Here is a 17,631-nt window from a genome sequence, read left to right as displayed (position 1 = left end):
GAAAAAGTTCCATTTATCAAAGTCCGCCAGGTTTGCCTATTTATGAACTCAGCAAATTTACAAATTGCAGCAAAACTGTCGTCTTAATATCACATTGATCTCTCCTGCCAAAGAAAACACACACACACACACACACACACACACACACACACACACACACACGGTATTTCATGCCACCTAAATCTGTTGATAAATCAGGGAAGGCTGATCTCTTTGAGAGAGGCAGAAAGTAATGGAATTCGGAGAGGCAGAAACTCAGCCTGCCTATTGGGACTTAGGGGCTGTCACTTGTCACCTGGTTGGAAAGAAGTGACCCTACCCCAGTGACCTCCTTCCCCAGAGCTCAGCAGGGAGAATGAATGTGGGTGAGCCTTCACACCTGGAACCTGACACCTTCAAACACCATGATCACTATCTAGGGGCAGCAAGAGGGTCACCTACATAATTCAAATCACAGCTGGCCAGGTGGTTTGAAATAGCAGATCTCAATGGATTTCTGTTCCACCATCCAAATGTCACTCAGCTTTCTGCTGCTGTGTTTGCTCTCGGGCCAAAGGTCACCTTGGGCTGCTTCCTCCCTCTAACCGCTTGCTGGCTCCTAACACAAATGGATTATTTAATCGACTGTCTGGCAACTCCTTATCTAATCACACAAACTCAAAAGGGCTTTTCCTTCCACATTTTGCTTAGAAGCATCTAAAGTTCTTAAGTAAACTGGAGATTTCTTTTTTTTTTTTTTTTTGGCGGTACGCGGGCCTCTCACTGTTGTGGCCTCTCCCGTCGCAGAGCACAGGCTCCGGACACGCAGGCTCAGCGGCCATGGCTCACGGGCCTAGCCGCTCCGCGGCATGTGGGATCTTCCCGGACCGGGGCACGAACCCGTGTACCCTGCATCGGCAGGCAGACTCTCAACCACTGCGCCACCAGGGAAGCTCTGGCTTCCTTTTTAATGTCAACCTTTAGGCTGTATAGACAGAAAGGGCCTCACCAGACATAAACCAGCAATTCTACTTCCGGGTATACATACAAAAGAATTGAAAGCAGGGTCTCAAAAAGATATTTGTACACCAATTTCATAGCAGCATTATTCACAATAGATAAAACATGGAAGCAACCCAAGTGTCCATGGATAGATGAATGGATAAGCAAAATGTGGCGTATACATACAATGGAATATTATTCAGCCATAAGAAGGAAGGCAATCCTGACATCTGCTACAGCATGGATGAACCCTAGGACATTACGCTAAGTGAAATAAGCCAGTCATAAAAAGACAAACACTGTATGATTCCACTTACATGAGGTACTCACAGAATAGACAAATTTCTAGAGACAGAAAGTAAAATAGTGGCTGCTAGAGCCAGTGGGAAGTGGAGGGTGGGGTATAATGGGTATAGAGTTTCAGTTTTACAAGATGAAAAGAATTATGGAGATGGAAGTGGTGATGGTTACAAAATATTCTGAGTGTATTTAATGCCATTGAGCTGTACACTTAAAATGGTTAAAAATGATAAATTTTATATTATGTGTATTTTAACACAATAACATTTTTTGAAAAAAAAAACAAAACCAGAGAGATAATGTACATAGCCTAACTCTGTTTTCCACATTTGGTGGTAATTGTAATACAATTTCTTTTTCAATGAAACAAACTATAAAAGTGCACATCAAAAACAACAAGAAAAACACCAGACACTGACCACCACCTCATATCAAGCACTTAGCAAAGCCTGCCGAACTCTGGGGAGCTGGGCTGGCTGCCGAGAATCCCCTTGGACCTGTTAAAATATAGATTCCAGGTTTTGCCCAGATCCACTGGGATTCCACTTCAGTGGGCTCTGGTAACAGGAATCTGTCTTTTTACAGTGTCCCTAAAGAGAATTCTGACTTGCAGTCAGTACTTCATCTCGATTATTCCAAAAGTAGAAGAATGATAGTTTAGTAAGTTCCTCAATTCTTCTTTCAGGTTAACCAGCAAACATTTGTCAAGTAGGTAAGACACAAAAGATACTGTGGCAGATGCTAGGAAAACAGAGGGTAAATAATAATGAGTTATGACTTACTGAGTGCTCACTAGGTACAGAGAGGCGAAATAACTTTTAAAAATCCTCACAACTAGTAGATCTGATGCCAGAGCCTGCACTGTTTACCGCCATAAGCCAGTTCCTACCTTCAGCAGGCCTTGTGAGGTGGGGGAATCCCTGAAATGACCATAATAAGGGGCAGAATGATATACGTGTTAAATTGAGATGCGAAGACAAGTCCTAGGGGAGGAGCCATGTTTGGGACCACAGTTTGGACTCCAGAGATTTTTCACCTCTTCATCAAACAGCGAAAGGACTGTGAAATTCCCTAGCAAATTCTGGAATGGAGTCACAGAGAATCAACCCATCTGTCCATGAGACAGATCCACAGAGGTTTTTTTTTTCCTAACAGAGATCTTCCTTCAAGACGTGGCAGCAAACAAGCTGCGGCCTGGGACCAAGGGAGAAACCTGGCTCTTTCCACTTCTCACTTTCTAAAACCTCTTGATTTTGTAATGTGCTTGGGGTGGGAGTCGGGTCAGGTTGGGAAGTGGTCAGACGTGAAACTGAAGATTCTGGATTTTCCTTCCACGTGGTGCCAGTGATTGACCCGAAGCCTGTGATTCCGGGTACAGGGAGAGGTGTCAGGCAGTTTGGGACCCAAATAGCAAATTCAGGGGCATCTAAAATCAGGAAGATGACCCTGTTTTAGGTAACTAAGCAGGTATTATTTCGTCTGAATTAAGGCCACAGAGGTTGAAGGTCATTCCTAACTCAGAAGAAGTTCTTCTGCGCTGGCTTCTCAGAGATTGTGTGTGAACTGCAGCAGAGACACTGTCTTAACCCCACAGTGATCGCATGTCTTCAAAGATGACAGGCTCTGTGGTTCCAAAGAAACAAACTGGTTAAAAAAAGGCAGTGCAAGACTTTTTATTTTGAGGAGACGTGAAATGCTCTTTTTGTGTGTGTGTGCGTGTGTGTGTGCGTCTCAATCCTAAAGATTAGCTATTAGAGAGCTCCTCCAACCTAAAATTTTATTTTGGCTTTCATCAATATTTAGAATTTATCTAGTATATTTTATTGTTCTCTCTCTCTCTCTCTCTTCCTATTTCCCCATGAGTGACTGCCTTAATTTTTAAATTACCTACCTTAACAAGGCCAAATGCTAAATGTCTACAATGAACCCAATATAAAGGAAGACAGTCGGAGAGATTTAAGATTTGAATATAAACATTCTGATTGTAAATGTCATTTTTCCATTAATCTGGCAGCTCTTTTAATGGACATGTCAGCACCACGGCTAAGTTGTATTTCCCTCCAAGTAAGTAACCCAGACGAAACACTATTGCTCAAGTCTAATTCTGATATCCTAAATCAATGCTTTTATGGTATATATGAATTTGAAGCATGAGATGAAAAAATAAAATGGTTGTTTCTCTCCTTCTTCCCCCCCAAAACCAAACAAAAACAAGGCAGTCACCCTTGGAGACATTTCATAGGCGAAAAGGAACAAGAAAATAGGTCCAGGGAGATGCTGATTCGGAGCTTATTTAATATGACCGTGGTGGCAAAGACAGTTGAGGGTTCACCAAATATTCCTGCCCCAGACCCCTCCCCAGAGTAGGGCTGTTGCTGGGAACCAGCTGTTCAGTCAGGGGCTACATTTGCCAAGACCCCCGCCTCTAAGAGGGGACATGTGCCTTGTGTTTGCCAATGGGATATGAGCAGAAGAAATGGATATCGGTTCTGGGCTAAAAGAGTTAAGAAGCAAGTGTGGGGCTTCCCTGGTGGCGCAGTGGTTGAGAGTCCGCCTGCCGATGCGGGGGACGCGGGTTCGTGCCCCGGTCCGGGAGGATCCCACGTGCCGTGGAGAGGCTGGGTCCGTGGGCCATGGCCGCTGAGCCTGCGCGTCCGGAGCCTGTGCTCCGCAGCGGGAGGGGCCACAGCAGTGAGAGGCCCGCGTACCGCAAAAAAAAAAAAAAAAAAAAAAAAGCAGCAGCAAGTGTGTCTTCACTCTCTGGTTCTCCAATGCTCCCTGATAACTAAGAACCACAGAGATCTAGAGGAGGGCAGATCCACAAGAGTGCAGGAGCCTGGTTTCTGAGCAACCATGGGAAGCAAACCTGCCCATCAGGAACATGTACATATACTACACTTAGCCTGTTAAGCCACTGACACTTTGTTACGGTGGGTAGCGCTACTCTGTTACATTCCAAGGCGCTGAGCTTAGGAGCTGGAGGAGGGAGTAAACACTTATTAGTGAGTTAAGACACACACTAGGAAATAAATACATTTTTCTTCCTTCCATGGGAAACTGTGTAACACAAGGATTATCATCTCAAATGCCTAAAACACAAGGCAGGTACGTGGCGTTAATACCAGTATACATTAACACCTAAGCAGTACTTATTATGTGACAGGCGCACTATTCTAAGCACTTATTCTAACTCATTTAGTTCTCACAGATTTGTGAGGTAAACGGTTATAATCCCCATTTAGCAGATGCAGAAACTGAGGCCCACAGAGGTTAAGTAATTTGCCTAAGGTCACATAACTAGTAAGTGGCAGAGGCAGGATGCAAGGCCAGGCAGCTCTGTTCACCACAATGCACACACACCTCTCACAATGTGAGTGAATAAAGGGGCCAGATGAAGCTGAAGCAATCAGCGAAATCATGTCCAATCTCAAGGGGTCAGCTCCCTGGCGCTACCCGTAATTTCCACATGTATTGTAGACCTTTCCATCTTTCAAGAAAACTCAGAAATCCAGATTTTATGTAAAAATCTCCCAATTTTAAATGGTTTCAATTTTGGTTTAACCCCCTGAAGCCCAGACAAAGCACGTAGCATGTAGCCCGGGGCCAGACACTTGCCATCCCTGCTTTCAGAGCAGCTGTCTCCAAGGATCACACCACCTTCTGCTGGTCCAGAGGCCCTGGGGAATTCTGGGTCTGGTAGCCAGGAGAAGACTCAACTCTGCAAACAACAGCTCTTCAGGCCCACTGATATGAATAATTAATTTCTGTTTTCTCACTGCCAGCCCACAAAGGTTACCAACAAGCCCGGCATTCAGGAAGAACGCCATGTCCTTCTGAGACAATGAGGACAGGCATGGGAGATCCTGGGGGCGCACAGGGAGCCCCATAATGAAGTCCAGCGTGGTGGCCTGTGCTCAAAGGGAGCCAGTGGATGCAGGCACAGGCCTGTGTTGCACGCTCCCTGCCTGGCTGCTTCAGTGGGGCCATCAGAGTGTCCACAAGGCTCATTAGAGATGTGACACTCAGTGGCTTTCTCTGCTGACTGTCAGCGGGAGAGGACTCTGAATTCCTCAAGATGCTTTAAAATAAAACAAAAAGGCGCAATTATGCAGCCAAACCGAAGGCAAGGCAGCTGCATACAAAGCCGGGCTTTCTTCCTAAAAGGACCACAACCTCAGCTAGACAATGGTGAGACCTCACCTTCCTCCCCAGGGTTCCAGCCGTGAAGCATCCGTAATTGGACGCTCCACTGCTTCAGCTCCTGGATTATTCAAACTGCAGGATTTCCAGAAGCCTCGGGTTTCAATTAAGGATATGACCAGGCAACAAGATGAGCCAGATACCGTTTTTTTCACCCTTATTGTCTATTTCAGCGATGCAAATGGCCAACAACAGTAATGTTTGTGATAATAATAAAATTAGTCAACACGCTCTGTTTACTAAGTGTCAGGTGCTGAGTGCTTTATATATCAAGTTATTGAATCTTCACACACACTTAATTAGGTATTGATATCATATTATTATCACTCAGTCTAAGATAAGGAAACTGAGGCACAAAAAATTTAAGCTAGCTTAAAGTCACATAGCAGTTAAGTGGCAGAGCTGGGATTCAAACCCAAGCAATGTGGTCCTAGACGGTATGCTCTTGAGCACCATACCGGTGGCTGTCTGCATTTATACAGAGCTTATCGTATGCCAGGCCCTGTGCTACATATTTTCTGTCCATTATTTCATTTAGTCTTTACAACATCAGGTGAGATATAATCATCTCCATTGTACAGAAAAGGAAATAGGTTTATAGAAAAGTGAAGTAACTTGGTTAAGGGCACAAAATAACAAGCAGCCTGCAGCCTGGATCCAAACCAGGTTCCTCTGATTCAAAGCCAAGCTCTTAACCATTACTTGGTACAGAGTCCCAGCTCATCCAGTTTACTGGTATTCATAAAAGTAGGCCTGGAAAATCATCTAGTCCAATCACCTTATTTTAGAGATGAGGAGCCGTAGCCTGGAGAAATTAAGAGTTAGTGGTGAGATGGAGTAGAGTAACTTTGGCCCCAGAAAGAGCTGGGCTCTATTCCTAGCCCCGCTTTTTTTTTTTTTTTTTTTTTTTGCGGTACGTGGGCCTCTCACTGTTGTGGCCTCTCCCGTTGCGGAGCACAGGCTCTGGACGCGCAGGCTCAGCGGCCATGGCTCACGGGCCCAGCCGCTCCGCGGCATGTGGGATCTTCCCGGACCAGGGCACGAACCCGTGTCCCCTGCATCGGCAGGCGGACTCTCAACCACTGCGCCACCAGGGAAGCCTCCTGTTCTTTATTAGCTAAGTGACTCGTTCTAGACTTATTATTACTATAGAATAAGAATAATAATACTTGGTCTTATGGGACTATACTGATTAAAGTACGTGTGTAATATATACTTGTACTAAACACTCGGCATGGCAAAACCGTATCATTATAGTCAGGTATCCCCAAATCACAGACTGATAGTTTCAAACTTTTGTTTACAAGTGTGTTCTTTATGATTTGAAATAACAGTGTAAGTGGTGAGTAGGTTGTGAGGAAGCCCCCCCACCCCCGATCTAATCAACAGACAAAGACCTTGGAAAATTGCATTGTACTTCTGCAACTTTTCTAAGTGTCATGTTCATTCCAAGTGTGCAAAATCCCTGAGGAAATCACATTTCTCAGAGATCTGGGCAATCAGACATTTAGGCATTCCATCATCATAAATGAAGTTAATATACTACCATCATAAATGGATGTTGAATTTTGTCAAAAGCTTTTTCTGCATCTACTGAGACGATCATATAATTTTTATTTTTTAATTTGTTAATGTGGTGCATCATATTGACTGATTTGCAGGGATTAAACCATCCTTGTATCCCTGGGATAAATCCCACTTGATCATGGTGTATGATTCTTTTAATATACTGTTGAATTCAGTTTGTTAATATTTTGTTGAGGATTTTTGCATCTATGTTCATCAGTGATACTGGCCTGTAATTTTCTTTTTCTTGTGGTATCTTTGTCTGGTTTCAGTATCAGGGTGATGCTGGCCTTGTAGAATGCGTTCAGAAGTGTTACTTCCTCTTCAATGTTTTTGAATAGTTTGATAAGGATAGATGTCAATTCTTTAAATGTTTGGTAGAATTCAGCTGTGAAATCTTCTGGTTCTGGACTTTTGTTTGTTGCGAGTTGTTGTTGTTTTTACTGATTCAATTTCTTTACAGGTAATGGTCTGTTCATATTTTGTATTTCTTCCTGATTCAGTCATGGGAGATTGTACATTTCTAGGAATTCATCCATTTCTTCTAGGTTTTCCACTTTATTGGCACATAATTGTTCACAGTAATCTCTTATGATCCTTTGTATTCCTGTGGTGCTGGTTGTAACTTCTCTTTCTTCATTTCTGATTTTATTTATTTGGGTCCTCTCTCTTTTTTCTTTGATGAGTCTGGCAAAAGGTTTATTAATTTTGTTTATCTCTTCAAAGAATCAGCTCTTAGTTTCATTGATCTTTCCTATTTTTTTAAATTCTCGATTTCATTTATTTCTGTTCTGATCTTTATTATTTCTTTCCTTCTACTAACTTTGCGTTTTGTTTGTTCTTCTTTTCCTAGTTCCTTTAGGTATAAGGTTAGGTTGTTTATTTGCATAAATACTAGGATAAAATATTATCCTAAGGCGTGTGTTGTTGGGTTTTTTTTAGTTAATTAATTAATTTATTTTTTGGCTGTGTTGGGTCTTCGTTTCTGTGCGAGGGCTTTCTCTAGTTGTGGCAAGTGGGGGCCACTCTTCATCGCGGTGCACGGGCTTCTCACTATCGCGGCCTCTCTTGTTGTGGAGCACAGGCTCCAGACGCACAGGCTCAGTAGTTGTGGCTCACGGGCCTAGTTGCTCCGTGGCATGTGGGATCTTCCCAGACCAGGGCTCGAACCCACGTCCCCTACATTGGCAGGCAGATTCTCAACCACTGCGCCACCAGGGAAGCCCCTAAAGTGTGTTTTATTCTGTCAATCAAATAAACAAAGTTGCATAGGTATAATCTATTCTTTATGGTAAAAAACAGTCTCAAACCTTGAGACTGAAACAGACTTCATTAGGGGAAGATATTCCATATATGTCTTCGTGTTTGCTGTTAGAGAGAGAGCATTCCAATATGGCCTAAGACAAGGAAGGACATCAAAAGCCTGTGCTGGACCTCTCTGGAGTCTGTTGATACATATATTTTTTCTTGCTTTTGCTCTGTATCCTCTGTAAAAAAAAAACTTAGCCATGCGTACAATCTGCTATTGGGTCTTATAAATCCCTCCAGCAAATCACTGAATGAAACAATGGTGAAACCGTTTAGCCATTTCTAACATTGTTTTTCACATTTTTGAGACCTACCCTCTCATATACACATACAAACAGCTATGGTTACCACTTGGCCTTAGTGAGAAGGGAACTTAGAGGTTTTCAGGAAATTACTTTGATTTTTGAGGCTCAGAGAGCCATTCTTCTGTATGAAAATAAGTCAGGTGTTTGTGTCAGTCAAGATAAATGAGGTAATGCTGCAGTAACTAACAGCACCAAACATTTCAGTGGCTTCAAATAACAATGGTTTATTTCTCACTCTAGGACATGTCCACTGAAGGTTGAATAGGAGCTCTGCTCTGTATTGCCCTCCCCCTAGGACCCAGGCTGACAAAATTGCCACCATTGGGAACAGTATACGTTGCAATAGCAAAGGGAAAAAAGTGCTCTGAAGGGTTTCATACCAGCATGAAATGCTCTGGTCTGGAAGTTGCACAATCACTTCCATTCAAATTCATTGGTTAGAACTAGGCAAATAGTCCTACTCAATTTCAAGGGAACCAGGAATATAATCCTACCTACCATGTTCCTGGACAGCAAAGGGGAACCAAAATGCTTAGTTTATGGTCCTAATGACTAGCACAGTTCTTCATGAGTTGGGGAGGGCCTAGTTGGGCAGGTTTGAATATCGGCCTTTCTGTGCATTGACCACCTTCCGGAAACAGCACACTCCTCTCAGGAAGAGGGGCACAAAATGGCAAATTCTCAACTGGTGGGCAGGTGGATTGTGGTACTAAGCCAGAAGGGCAGACATCAAAATCTCCTTGGGGCATGTAATGTTTGAAAATAGCTTCAGGAAGAAGAAGCCAGCACATCCCTTGAGAATCACAGCTCTAGAATACATCTTATCCTACTGGTCCAAAAATAAAGAGGAGAAGGGAGAAGAAGAGATGAAGAGAAAGGTAAAGAATAAGAAGAGGAAGGGGAAGAGAAAATGAAAAAGGTTTTAAATGCTTAAAGACCCCAAGAGTCTGCCCAGATAGTCCCAATCCCACAAAATTCTTACTTGAAAATGTACAATCTTTCTTTTATTGTTCAATAAACACCGTATGCCAGCATGGTGTTAGGGGCAGGGATACTAGAATTTTTAAAAATGGTCATCCTCTAACACACACAATTTAGGGGCTTGGAATCCAGTGGGGAAAACAGAGAGGCAAACCATTTTAAATCATTTTATAATTGCTCAAATGAATGCACAAGTTCAGGGGAGGATTGTGGAGCCAACACTGGGCTGGTTTTCCAAAAGCCATTCACAGTCCCCTTCTACCTTAACACTCTTTACTATAGAGGCTGAAGAGTGTAAATTCCTGATTGCCCAGCCCTCTTTGCAGCTATGGGCAATATGACCCAGTGTTGGCCAATAGCATGGAAGTAGCAGTTGTTAGGTAGGACTTGGGGGAAAGTCTTTTAAAGGGACAGTCAACCAGTATGATCACTGCAGTCTAATCTCATTAGATTTAGGGGCTAGAGCAATCGCTTTGTCTTTAATGTGGAAGATAACTGGGGCTGGAGGAGAAAGGCTAAGGGCAGAACAATAAGTTATAGCAGTGATTTACATTAGAGGTAATGGAATAAACCTCTGGGTATTCATCAACATTTATTGAGCATCTCCCATTATGTCAGGCACTACGACATTCTGGGGCTACAGAGACAAATAAGATACAGGTCAGAATAAGGGTGCCTCTCACCATATCAATCACAACCCCAGGGCAGGAATGAGGGGTGCTCATGGAACCTCAAGTTTGGGATATTCTGCCCCCTGCCCCAAGTTCAGGAAACACAAATGGGGTAGGATGGGGCCCAGAGAAATTAAAGCCAGCCCCATTCTGCAGCAATTCAAGGGGCACCAGGACTGTTGCAGTAATGGGAAGAAAGCGACTTAAGAGGCGATGCTCTTTTTATGTATACATCTCACCCAAACAAGCCTTGATGTTCCTCCAAATCCAGTCTAGTTATTTTAAATCACTGCATGTGGCAAATTAGAAAAGGAAATGGCAAAGTTGTAGGAGAAGTCTAGGCTCGAAACAGTCCTACCTGACCTGATGAAAATGGTCTGGAATTGGAGAGTGACAATGACTGCACAACTTTGTGAATATAGTAAAAACCATGCCTATCCATTTTAAACAGGTGAATTTTATGGTATGTGAATTATCTCTCAATAAAATTAATTAATTATTTTAATGGGAGAAAGAATAATTCCACCACTTAGCCCTAAGCAAACTTGGGCTTGTTAGTTAACAGGTCAGAGCCTCAGTTTCCTCATCTGCAAAATGAGAATAGTATTACTTTCTTTACAGTAAGAACAGAACAGTAGACTGTTCTGAATATTAAATGTGACCATGTAGGTTAAGCATGTAACACAGTGCCTTGCAGGTTGTAGAAGCAAAATATCTTCTAGTTCCTTTCTTCCTAAGTGCCAATAAAAATTTTAAAACAATCATTTTCTCAGCCACAAGATGTGACATACGCTCTAGGCAACCTCCCTTCAGACAGTCTTATCTCAGGCAGACAAGAGCAGGGAACGAATGGGAAGACAGGAACACGGACAGAAGCTGATGCTCACTGCGGAAAGACTGAAGATTTACTCTGCAGCTATGCAGTGCAGAAATAACGGGAGCGATTCATGCAGTGTGAAAACAGCTACACAGACAGAGCAGTGTTAAGGAAAGTCAGGCGGGTGCAGACATTTCTGCTTATCATTCTAGTTTAGTATCCAAACAGAATCCAGTTTTGCAAAATAGCCAAATCCACCCCAACACCTGGACAAGTCCGTGTGGCCACAACACAGCCCTGATGTTTAGAGATGACCCAGGCCCCACTCTCCTTGCTATGGTTCCTCAAAACCAGACTGAACCCAAAACAAACCTTACACAACCAGAATAGTTGGGCACAGTACCACATTAGGGAATTTAAGTCTTCACTGAGCTTCTCTTTTGCGACTATTAGAAAATCAACCAGGTACTTTTCAAGTACCTGCTGTGTGCCCAGCCTTGTGAAAGATACTGTTGTGAGGGAAAAAAAGAAGCATAAGCCCTGATCCCTGCTTTCAAGGAGCCAGCTAACCTCTTAGGTTTGAGAGCAACACTTAACAGTAAACATATAAAAGGCATCGTGCCTTGCACAGAGCAGTGGTTCAGTTGTTATTTGTTCATTGGGTCAATGAATTAATAGATGGCACAATAATAAAACAATTGTGTACATGTGGGGCTCACTCTAAGAACCACAAGATGGGTTGGAGTACTTGGAAAAAGCTTGTGCCAGAGGCTGCTAGTTGCCTACTCAATATCAATTCTTCCATTTTTCCTTGTAACAGAGCCCCTATTTTATTTGAGGTGGCCATATGCCCAGATAAAATACTACATTTCCCAGCCACCCTTGTAGCTAGAGATGGCTAATGAGATCTAAACAGAAATTGTCATGAGAGGCTTCTAGGAAAGTGCCTTAAAAGGCAGACCAACAGCTGCTACTCACTCTTATGTCCTTTCTCCCTTTCTTCTAATTCTTGTCTGAAACACGAATGTGATGGCTGGATTTCCAGCAGCTATTTTGGACCATGAGGCAACCTTGAGACAGAAAAGCAAAAAGAAGCCTGAAGTTTTAGCCACAGCAATCAGAGAAGAAAAAGAAATAAAAGGAATCCAAATTGGAAAAGAAGAAGTAAAGCTGTCACTGTTTGCAGATGACATGATACTATACATAGAGAATCCTAAAGATGCTACCAGAAAACTACTAGAGCTAATCAATGAATTTGGTAAAGTAGCAGGATACAAAATTAATGCACAGAAATCTCTTGCATTCCTATACACTAATAATGAAAAATCTGAAAGTGAAATTAAGAAAACACTCCCATTTACCACTGCAACAAAAAGAATAAAATATCTAGGATTAAACCTACCTAAGGAGACAAAAGACCTGTATGCAGAAAATTATAAGACACTGATGAAAGAAATTAAAGATGATACAAATAGATGGAGAGATATACCATGTTCTTGGATTGGAAGAATCAACATTGTGAAAATGACTCTACTACCCAAAGCAATCTACAGATTCAATGCAAACCCTATCAAACTACCACTGACATTTTTCACAGAACTAGAGCAAAAAATTTCACAATTTGTATGGAAACACAAAAGACCCCGAATAGCCAAAGCAATCTTGAGAACGAAAAACGGAGCTGGAGGAATCAGGCTCCCTGACTTCAGACTATACTACAAAGCTACAGTAATCAAGACAGTATGGTACTGGCACAAAAACAGAAATATAGATCAATGGAACAGGATAGAAAGCCCAGAGATAAACCCACGCACATATGGTCATCTTATCTTTGATAAAGGAGGCAAGAATATACAGTGGAGAAAAGACAGCCTCTTCAATAAGTGGTGCTGGGAAAACTGGACAGCTACATGTAAAGGAATGAAATTAGAACACTCCCTAACACCATACACAAAAATAAACTCAAAATGGATTAAAGATCTAAATGTAAGGCCAGACACCATCAAACTCTCAGAGGAAAACATAGGCAGAGCAATCTATGACATAAATCACAGCAAGATCCTTTTTGACCCACCTCCTAGAGAAATGGAAATAAAATCAAAAGTAAACAAATGGGACCTAATGAAACTTAAAAGCTTTTGCACAGCAAAGGAAACCATAAACAAGACGAAAAGACAACCCTCAGAATGGGAGAAAATATTTGCAAATGAAGCAACTGACAAAGGATTAATCTCCAAAACATACAAGCAACTCATGCAGCTCAATATCAAAAAAACAAACAACTCAATTCAAAAATGGGCAGAAGACCTAAAAAAGACATTTCTCCAAAGAAGATATACAGATGGCCAACAAACACATGAAAGAATGCTCAACATCATTAATCATTAGAGAAATGCAAATCACAATTACAATGAGATATCATCTCACACCGGTCAGAATGGCCATCATCAAAAAATCTACAAACAATAAATGCTGGAGAGGGTGTGGAGAAAAGGGGACCCTCTTGCACTGTTGGTGGGAATGTAAATTGATACAGCCACTATGGAGAACAGTACGGAGGTTCCTTAAAAAACTGAAAATAGAACTACCATACGACCCAGCAATCCCACTACTGGGCATATACCCTGAGAAAACCATAATTCAAAAAGAGTCATGTACCACAATGTTCATTGCAGCTCTATTTACAATAGCCAGGATATGGAAGCAACCTAAGTGTCCATCAACAGATGAATGGATAAAGAAGATGTGGCACATATATACAATGGAATATTACTCAGCCATAAAAAGGAACAAAACTGAGTTATTTGTAGTGAGGTGGATGGACCTAGAGACTGTCATACAGAGTGAAGTAAGTCAGAAAGAGAAAAACAAATACCATATGCTAACACATATATATGGAATCTAAAAAAAGAAAAAAGACCAGAAGAACCTAGGGGCAAGACGGGAATAAAGATGCAGACCTACTAGAGAATGGACTTGAGGGTATGAGGAGGGGGAAGGGTAAGCTGCGACAAAGTGAGAGAGTGGCATGAACATATATACACTACCAAACGTAAAATAGCTAGTGGGAAGCAGCCACATAGCACAGGGAGATCAGCTCGGTGCTTTGTGACCACCTAGAGGGGTGGGACAGGGAGGGTGGCAGGGAGGGAGATGCAAGAGGGAAGAGATATGGGAACATATGTATATGTATAACTGATTCACTGTTATAAAGCAGAAACTAACACACCATTGTAAAGCAATTATACTCCAATAAAGATGTTAAAAAAAAAAGAAGCCTAAATTCCTGATGATCATAGAGTCACCATCCTCTCCCTGGACTGCTTATCTCTAGTATTCTTTTACATGAGAGATAAGTAAACCTCTATCTTGCTTTTTTGGGTTTTGTCGAATGCAGCAAACCCATATCTTAACCAATACAAGGTTCCACAGAAAAGCCAGGCCTTAAAGGAAGGGTTGGCTTTCCAATTGGGGAAGTGAAGGGGGGAGGGCATCTCAAATGCCAGAAAGAGCACTGGAAAGGACACTGGCAAGAAGGAGCACTGGCCGAAGCCAAGTGGGTAGAGAGTAGGAAATGAGGAGAAGTCAGATGATGGTTTTGCAGGGGAGACAGGGCTTGACTGGGGAAGGACCAGGGACCACAGAGGGCTAAGAAAGCTTGTTTCCCTCTGAAGGAGCGAAACATCTCTGGAGCTGGCGCAGGGTAAGAAAGGAAACAAAGAGGCAGATGAAGAGGCTTGGGGACTTTATTCCATGAAGAAATGTGAGTATGAGCTGTGGCCTGGTTCAGCCAGCTGAACGTTTCTGGACTGAAGATAGTAACTCTTAGATAGTAACACCATCTAAGATTTATTAAACACTTATGTGCTCTGCTGTGTGCTATACACCCTGTACACATTATCTCAGTGAAGCTTCTCGACACATCTATGACACAGTCCTATCATTATCACCCCTATTTGGCAGACACAGAACTGGGGCTTAGAGAGAGTCAGTAACTTGTCCAAGGTAAGCCTCACAACCCTGCAAGCTGGGTAACATCCAGCCCGCTTTTCAGATGCAGAAAGTGTTTGTACCATTCTTTCAAAGCTAAGAAAAGGTCTGGGGGACCTCCCTGGTGGTGCAGTGGGTAAGAATCCACCTGCCAATGCAGGGGACATGGGTTCGATCCCTGGTCCAGGAAGATACCACATGAGGCAAAGCAACTAAGCCCGTGCATCACAACTGCTGAGCCTGTACTCTAGAGCCCGCGAGCCACAACTACTGAGCCCGCGTGCTGCAACTACTGAAGCCCATGCGCCTAGAGCCCGTGCTCCACAGCAAGAGCAGCCACCGCAATGAGAAGCCTGCGCGCTGCCACGAAGAGTAGCCCCGGCTTGCTGCAACTAGAGAAAGCCTGCACACAGCAACGAAGACCCAACACAGCCAAAAAAAAAGAAAAGGTATGAAGATCCTGACTTAAAATACAAAGAGGGCTTCCCTAGTGGCGCAGTGGTTAAGAATCTGCCTGCCAATGCAGGGGACACGGGTTGGAGCCCTGGTCTGGGAAGATCCCACATGCCACAAAGCAACTAAGCCCACGCGCCATAACTACTGAGTCTGCACTCTAAAGCCCGCGAGCCACAACTACTGAAGCCCGTGTGCCACAACTGCTGAAGCCTGCACGCCTAGATCCTGTGCTCCGCAACAAGAGAGGCCACCGCAATGAGAAGCCTGCGCACCACAACGAAGAGCAGCCTCCACTCGCCGCAACTAGAGAAAGCCCGCGCGCAGCAACGATGACCCAACACAGCCAAAAATAAATAAATAAACAAAATCTATAAAAAAGAAAACACACAAAGATTCAGAATCAAACACAGGGCCAATTGCTTTGTGAATAGTCTCTTCACCAGAAGAAAAACAGATGAGAAGAATAGAAAAGTTTTCAGGCTTGGTTACATTTACCTCTTGTAGAGGAGGAACACATTGTTAACAAACCCACCCACACCCCCTGGCCGAATGATGTTCACGAGGTGTAGATGTTGCTAAGGTGGGCGGGGGGAGGAGTGGGGGGTACCACGCATTAAAGAACCAAGCAAACAGTGAGGCCATGTCAGCTCTGGCTACAGATGAATCGTAGCCAACCACCAGCTCACGCGTCTCAAGTAGTTTTTTAATATCTCTCCGCAACAGGGAATGGGAAAAAAATTACTCCCTCACAGCTAAGGCTAAAAATTCCATACTTTGACTTAAGATATTCAGACACATCCAACGAACACAAGGAATTCTTCCTGGAGCAAAAATCTCATGAGTCACTAATGGGAAGGGGAAAAAAAACCATCAGGTCCCAAATGAACTAGGTAACATGAGTGCCTAGTAGGAAACGCATTTCCCATGAAGATTAAAAAGTCTCCATTGGCAGCCTGGGAGAATCTGATGCCAGGGCCTCCTGAGTAGTAGAGAAATCTGGAATTCTACAGCTGGTCCAGGACAGCCTTACATACTGGAAGTTAAAGAGTGTCAGTTTTGTAAGCCTGACCCAAGTTCCAATGCTGACTCCACCACGAGCTGTTTGACGCTGGGTAAACGTCCTCACCTCTCCCAGCCTCGGCATATTCACCTATAGAGTGGGACAAATAACTTCCACCCACTAAATGAGGCTAAATGAGACAGTCTGCTGCTCCTGTTACTATGATTTTGACAGCAGGGGTCCCCAACCCCCGGGATCTAATGCCTGATGATCTGAGGTAGAGCTGATGTAATAATGATAGAAATAAAGTGCATGATAAAGGTAATGCGCTTGAATCATCCCGAAACCATCTCCCCGCCCTGGTCCTTGGAAAAATTGTCTTCCATGAAAACAGTCCCTGGTGCCAAAAAGGTTGGGGACTGCTGTTTGATAGGACTCACATCTTAAGTTTTCTCTGCTTAAAATTCCAAGAAAGAAAAGGCCATAGGATGCAATGGAAAGAGCCTAGATCTGGCTCCTAGACCCTGCCTTGAGGGTCATAAGCATGTGACCCTGAGGTTACTTTTAGGGCTCCAGGGTCCTCATCTGTCTGGATAGGGCCAGGAAGATCCTAGATTTGGAAGACCAAATCTAAGATCCTTTCTTCTTCTGTCACTGAGGTTCTAAATGGCAGTCCTTACTTAGTCACTCATTTCAGGATTTAACAAGTTACCTGCTGGAAAGCTGTTTATCTAAAAACCTTTGGTTTCTACCCCGGAAGCAAAAAAGCCAGTGAGAACCTTGAGGGCAGGTCACCGACTTTTGCCATCTTGACCCTTAACACAGACTTGGCACAAAGTAAGACCTGCATAAATCCTTGTCGAGTGGAATGGACAAGTGAATGAATGAAGGATTTCCAAGGGCTGGCAAAAATGACTGCTCATCCTCCACTAAGCAAAGTTTAACGCAAGGAGAAAACGCTACCAATTTAAAATATTAATGATATTGACTTTGTCATCTGAACTACATCAGAATACCAGATGAATAGCTGCTGCCAGTCAAAAGGATGCCTGACTT

The 17,631-nt window shown here is 43.1% G+C and overlaps 1 protein-coding gene and 1 long non-coding RNA gene across 2 annotated transcripts in view; one reads left to right on the top strand and one right to left on the bottom strand.

Moving 5' to 3' along the window:
* LOC125962089 (uncharacterized) overlaps positions 1-15,937 on the top strand; it is a 279,527-nt gene extending 263,590 nt beyond the window's left edge. Inside the window, exon 2 of the long non-coding RNA XR_007473489.1 lies at positions 15,820-15,937. This is a non-coding gene — a long non-coding RNA (uncharacterized LOC125962089). The remainder of the gene's footprint in view (positions 1-15,819) is intronic.
* ABR (ABR activator of RhoGEF and GTPase) overlaps positions 1-17,631 on the bottom strand; it is a 178,057-nt gene that overhangs the window by 153,917 nt on the left and 6,509 nt on the right. The gene's annotated exons all lie outside the window — the stretch shown is intronic.

The sequence above is a fragment of the Orcinus orca genome, chromosome 19 (genome assembly GCF_937001465.1).
Source record: "Orcinus orca chromosome 19, mOrcOrc1.1, whole genome shotgun sequence".
Classification (NCBI taxonomy): Eukaryota; Metazoa; Chordata; class Mammalia; order Artiodactyla; family Delphinidae; genus Orcinus; species Orcinus orca.
This window is presented reverse-complemented; position numbering and strand designations above follow the sequence as displayed.